Source organism: Chrysochloris asiatica, unplaced genomic scaffold (genome assembly GCF_000296735.1).
Source record: "Chrysochloris asiatica unplaced genomic scaffold, ChrAsi1.0 scaffold04953, whole genome shotgun sequence".
In the NCBI taxonomy this organism is placed as follows: domain Eukaryota; kingdom Metazoa; phylum Chordata; class Mammalia; order Afrosoricida; family Chrysochloridae; genus Chrysochloris; species Chrysochloris asiatica.
Genome location: NW_006413471.1, coordinates 1 through 6815, shown reverse-complemented (window position 1 = coordinate 6815; position 6815 = coordinate 1). Strand labels below are relative to the sequence as shown.

Below are 6815 nucleotides of genomic sequence, written 5' to 3'. Positions count from 1 at the left end.
TGGGGAAGATGATTACAAAAAAAAAAAAGGAAGCCTAACATTCATGGGAGGAAAAAAAAAAGCATGCCTTTATTTACCTCTATTTTAGCACCTTCTTGCTTCTCTCTGTAGAACTTAGAATGTCAAAACCATCACCTTTTTGTCAGTTTGTCCTGCCACAGTGGCTTGCGTGTTGCTATGACACTGGAAGTTGTGCCTCCAATACTTCAAATACCAGCAGGGTCATCATGGTGGACAGATTTCAGCAGCGCTTCCAGATTAAGACACACTAGGAAGAAAGGCCTGGCTATCTACTTCTGAAAATTAACCAATGAAATTCTTATGGATTGCAACAGAATTGTTGCTGTTGTTGTTAAGTGCCGTTGAGTCAGTTCCAACCCATAGTAACCCTGTGTAGGGTTTCCAAGGAGCAGCTGGTGAGTATGCACCTTCGACCTTGTGGTTCAAACTGACTTTGCAGTCCAGCGCATTAACCCACAACGCCACACCAGGACTCCAGAATACTGTCCAGTAAAACAGTGGAAGTTGAGCTCCCTATGTTGGAAGTCCAAGTAATTGGAACCTGGATGCCAACGGTGGAATCAAAATGATTATGATGAAGGCACAGGACCAGACAGCATTGCGTTCTATTTCACACAGGTCACCATGAGTCAGAGTTAACTCAATGACAACCGGTAAGAAACAGAATGTTAGGATTGGAAAGAATCCTAAAAGTCACTGAATCTGATTCTCTATCAGCGGCTTTAATCAGCTTTCTTGATGTTTACTAATGTCTGCAATGCCTGGTAATATCTGCAGCATCTTCTTCCTGTCAAATGACCATTCGCCTTTTGCTTGGGTGTATAGTTGACAGAGAACTCACTATCTTAAACAGCAGAGAAAATGACTGGTGCTCACTTAGATGGTTGATCCTGTCCAATCAACTCTATTTTCTCAATATTTCCAAAATAACGCTTCCCTTCTGGGTTTTATGAATGAGGGCTCTAAGTCAGGCTTTCATCTTTTCTCACTTGGACTTTTGTTTTTGTCCCTTAACTATGTTGTTGTTCAGTGCCCTTGAGTCAGTTACAACTCAGATTGACCCTGGGTAGGGTTTCTGAGGAGCGGCAAGTGGATTTGAACCAGCAGCATTGGGGTTAGCAGTCCAGTACTTATCCTATCCATAAGGTCACACCAGGACTGCTTCTTAAGTATAGCCCTACCTATGTCTGCATCCTCTAATCTAGCCTCCACTAAGCCACCAAAGTCCTGTTCACATATAATGGCTCTCTGCATCACAAGGTCAAATTCTTAGGAAAGTCTAGTTCCCCTCAGGACGTTCCATATCCGCTCATTTGTACCTTTACATCACTTCTCTAGACACTACACCTGCCTCCCTCACAACCAGAAACCCAACCGAAGCAACCTTCTCTGCATGCCCCAGAGACACCACACCCTAGTGTTCTGCTTAGCTGCTCTCTCTCCCTTGAAGGCCTCTCATCTCCCTTGTCTATGTAGCAAGCTCCTCCAGTAGCAGACATGGCTAGCTGGTCAGCAGTATTTATGTAACACTTACAGATTTCAGAGCTGTTGCCTGTCAGGGAACACATTTCCCAGCACCCATTGCATCAAGGTGAGGCCATGTGATTAGTGCTTACCAATGGCATGTGAACAGAAATGACACATGACTCTTGCAAGCTGAAGTGGTTTCTTTTGGGGTCTGTGATCTTCCCCACACTTTCTTGTTACTTGGTGGCCAACTGGATCCAGAGAAGCTGCAGAGGTTTCTGATGTCCCAAGAGACGGTGAAGCCACGAGATGTAAGAGCCTGGGGTCCCCTGAGTCACCACTTGGTGGAGAGGTACTCAAGAGAATATGCATTCAAATAAATGAACTTCTATTGTGTTAATCCCCTAACATTGTGGTGGTAGTTGTTATCACAGCACACACAGCCTATGTTGACCATTGTATTTGCTCACTCTTAAACACCCGTCCAAAGTCTGTGAAGCTTCTCCTGACTTGCCTGAGTAGGCAGAGCTAGTTACTGCTCCCTGGAGTGCACTCCTATTGCTCTCCAAACTGACCTCCAATAGCCCATTTATCATTTTTATATTATACTAGCTTGTTTCTATTTATATTCCTCATTAACCTGATAGTTCCTTCAGGGCACAAACCATTTCTTATTATTTCTATAATCTCACTTTGCTTAGCACAGAACCTGATAATTTGTTAGAAGAAAAGAATGAATAAGTCACTTCATTAACATTTGTCTGTAGAAGTCCTTGGGAGGTATAACTGGTGTAAATGCACTCACTGCATACTGAAAGACTAGAGGCTTGAGCCCACCCAGAGGCACCTCAGAAGAAGGGTGGACTCAAGATAAAAAAATAAAAAAGATCAGCCATTGAAAATTCGATGGAGCAGAGTTCTACTCTGATACTCATGGGGTCTCCATGAATTGGAACTGACTTCATGGCAACTGGTTTGATGTTTTGTTGTTGTTTTTATTGCTTTGGTGGGGCAGCTGGCCACCAACAGCTCCTGATTCATTCAAATCTGTGACAAGAAACAAAGCAACTCAACAGTGATTGGTTCAGTTTAGGTCACGTGCTCGCCATTAAACCAATCATCTTAGCCAGAAGAAGTTGGTCCTCTTGTACGATGGCAACTACCCAAGAAGGTAGAGTATGGACCATGACTAGTAACCTCCACCCAAGGATGGTCCCCCAAGAGGCAGGAGAAACCATCACCAGTAAAGGAGAGGAGCTAAGAAGGAAATAAAAACCCTGTGAGCTGCCCACCTCAGAACCAAGACTCAGTCCAGCCACTAAAGTCTGTGTCTCTGTCCTCAGGCATCCTTTTCAATCCTGGGAGCTCCTTCCTGTCACAGAGGCTTTGGTTCAGAGAAAAAAATGTGGCAAATTCTTTGAGGGAGCTGAAGTTTCCACAACGCATATTAATACATGCTCAGAGAATATGTACTGGGGCCTGATTCAAAGAGTTCAAAGCTAAGCGGAGAATTCTGAAGCAAGGCAATAGCTGCGTCAGTCTTAGCAAAAAGCCTAAGGAAAATGCCAGAAGGAAAGGCAATGAATCTACTTAGGAAGAGGGCAGAAAGATCTGGCGGGTGTGAGTTTGCTTTTCTTCACAAAACTCCTGAGGAACCAGTTAGTAATCAGGCTGGGGGCAGTGGGGGAGACTCCTGGATTTCTATCTGCAGGTTTTCAAGTGTGCAAAGCTCACTACAGTCCTTACTGCCCCATCTCTCAGAAGCCACCAAGCATTCTTTAAAATCAACCCCGCATACGCTCCACTGCCCAAGCAGAAGCCCAAGGATCTTGAACAATGAGCCCAAGGATGCATAGGCTGTGACTTTAAAGAAACTTTCCAAATATTTGAGACTGAAAGAGTGGTTTCAAGAACAACGTATGCGATTTTGCTCCACAAGAGACATATGGCAATGTCTGAAGGCATTTTGGGTTGTCATAACTGTGGGTGTGTGTGAGAGTGCTATTGTTATCTGGAAGGAAGGAATGTTACTAAACATTCTGCAGTGCACACCATAGCAGCACCTTACAATAAAGAATTAGCAAGCCCAAAATATCAATAGTATCTAGGTTGAGAAACAGTGGCTAAAACAGCTGTTCCTAAGGAGATACTATTATTGCTAGGAAAAGGTGCTGTGAAGAGGTATACAATACTCAAGTTGGCAGGAGGCTCAGAGATCTTGAGACCAACTTTCTCACTGAACAGAACTTGAGATCTTGAACAGAGAAATGGCTTGGCCATGGTTACACAACATGTTGGCACCCTGGCCAGGACTCCATCTGTACTACAGTAATGACCACAGCCCTTCCCAGAACACACCATTTTATAGTCAAGATCATTTCTTTAGACCCTACCATGTGACTGTGGTGGCTTCCCTTATGCTTAAAATAGAAACCAACAGCTTTATCATGATATGGAGATACTACATGCAATGGTAGTCCTATGTAAACTGTAAAAAGTTATGATCATCTTGGTTTAACTTGCGGCAAGTTATTCTCAATCTATAACTACCCATGGGGGCAGCCAAGGCTGTGGTTGAGCCTTGAAAGCTCTTGACTTGTCCCTCTGTCCAGTCCTGCCTCCTCCTCCTCCCTGCTCTAAGGGCATTCCTGAATGAGCATCCATTCTACTGCCTACTTCCCATAGAACCCAACCTGCCATTCTGTCTACAAAGCCAGAGTCCAGTGCCTATCTTCCTCTCCGATGTCACACCTCCTTCATCACCTTCTCACCTTGTCCACTTCAGTCACATTGGCCTTCCTTTGATGTCTCTGGGTCTGCTCAGTTGCTGTTGCCTTTGTCTACGTAGCCTTCAAGATAAGCTTAGTGGTATTAATTTATAGAGATTCGAACTGCTGACCTTAAGGTTCGCAGCCCGATTCGTAACCACTACGTTACCAGAGCTCCTTTGGACTCCACTACTGTCCAAATAAAGATCATTGTTGTTGTTCAGTGCTGTCCAGTCAGTTCTGACTCATAGTGACCCTATGCAAAACAGTACAAAACACTGTCCAGTCCTGTACCATGCTCACAATTGTTATTAAGCTTGAGCCCATTGTTGTTGCCACTGTGCCAATCTATCTCATGGGGGTTCTTCCTCTTTTTCAATGACCCTCCACTTTACCAAGCATGATGCCCGTCTCCAGGGACTGGTCCCTCCTGACAATATGTTCGAAATATGAGGGATGAAGTTTCACCATACAGGCTTCTAAGGAGCATTTTGGCTGTACTTCTTCTTTTTTTTCTTTTTAAAAGATTTTAATTAAATTTTAAAGTTCTTTACAGAGCAACATCCAAATCCCAGATCCGGCTGCCAAGGAGACCCTGTTATGCAGTGGGGACTGGCTGAGGCATAGCAGGTGGCTCTGGCTTCCCACCCTTCTGCTCCGATATGGGGGTGGTGGGTAGTATCTCATCTTTGGGTTCCACAATGCTCACATGGTCAGGCAGGGGTTTCTTCGGGCCAATCTTACCACTTGGGTCCCAGGGCAGCATGATCTTCACTTTGATGCCCAGCACACCTTGTCTGAGCAGCACGTGGCGCACGGCTGTGTCAACGTAGTAGTTAACAGGGTCCCCACTGTGGATCATCAGACCATCCACAAATTTCATGGACTTAGCCCTCTGTCCTCGAAGTTTCCCAGACCCCACGACCTCACAGCCTTTGGCTCCACTCTCCATGATGAACCGCAGCACACCATACCAGGCCCTCCGCACAGCAAGCCCTCCTAGGAGTTTGTAGCTCAGAGACTCTGCCTGGGCAATGGCACACAGACCTCTCGTGGCCACCTTTTCAGCATAAAGCTCTACACTGCCCTCAGGAAAGCCAAACCTCTTCTGAACCACAGCGGTCAGTTCCCGAATCCGCCGGCCCTTCTCACCAAGAACATTCTGTGTCCTGGTGGCTAGGATGATGATTTCTGTCCTGGTTGGTGTAACTCGAACTTCAACTCCAGAGTAACCATCTTCAGCCAGCTCCCGTGTGAGAAACTCATTCAGTTCGGCTTTGAAGTTGCCATCAGCTACAAACTTTCTCTTCTTGGAAATTTGTACCGCCATGTTGCCCAGCGTGCTGCCTAAAGGAAAGGTGGCTGTACTTCTTCCAACACAGATTTGTTAGTTCTTCTAGAAGTCCATGGTACTTTTAATATTCTTCTCCAACACCATAACTCAAATGCATGAATTCTTCTGTGGTCTTCTTATTCATTGTCCAACTTTCACATTCATACAAAGCTGTTGAAAATATGTTGAAAACACACCTTATCCTCAAATGTCAGTATTGTTCTTCAACACTTTAAAGAGGTCTTGTGCAACATATTTGCCTGGTGCAATGCATCATTTGATTTCTTGACTGTTGCTTTCATGAGTGTTGAAATTGGATCCAAGTAAAATGAAGTCTTTGACAACTTCAATCTTTTTTCCATTTATCATGATGTTATTTATTGGTCCTGTGGTGAGGATTTTTGTATTTTTTACATTGAGGTGTAAACCATATCAAACACTGTGGTCTTTGATCTTCATCAATAATTATTTTAAGTCCTTTTCATTTTCAGCAAGCAAGGTTGCATCATCTGCATATTGCACATTGTTAGTCTTTCTTCAATCCTGAATGCCACGTTCTTCTTTACATAATCCAGCTTCTCAGATAATTTGCTCATGGTATAGACTGAATAAATATGGTAAAAAATATAACCCTGTTGTACACGTCCCCTGATTTTAAACCATCTAGTGTTCCCTTGTTCTGTTAGAATGACTGCTTCTACTTCTTCTTTTTTTAAAGTTTTTATTGTGAATTAAGTGATAGTTTACATGGGAGAACATTGGTTTAGCACTCATTGTTTCATTGCAATGATTACAATCCCCTCCGTGCATCATTATTCAACAGTATTTGCTTCTATTCTTTGTTTTTTTCATGGGGGTTGGGGGGTTCCAAAAAAACACTCAGGAATATATAATAATGTAAACAACCAAAGGCCATATTCTACAAGCCTGCCTCCTGGCCATCAGCACAAAGCCTTTCTCTTTCCATGAGTCTAGAGTCCTCAGCTGCTCTATCTCTCTGTGCCCTCATCTCTGCTTCCATCTCTGGTGTTGCTGCTTCTTTGGCTAGGATCCCACATTCCGCTCGCGCTCTTCTCCATTGATGGTCCTAGGGTTCTCGGTTCCTTGACTGCCTCTCAAAAATTTTTATTACTAGTCTACTGTTGACAGGAAATCTGATAATGCAAGAGGTTGATTAACACATATTTTGTATACTGTTGTTGTTGTTATCAGGCGCCATCAAGTCA

At 43.9% G+C, this 6815-nt stretch overlaps 1 pseudogene; it reads right to left on the bottom strand.

The window, feature by feature from the left end:
• Positions 1-4854: 4854 nt before the first annotated feature.
• Positions 4855-5586, bottom strand: LOC102826633 (annotated as a pseudogene).
• Between the last annotated feature and the right edge of the window lie 1229 nt (positions 5587-6815).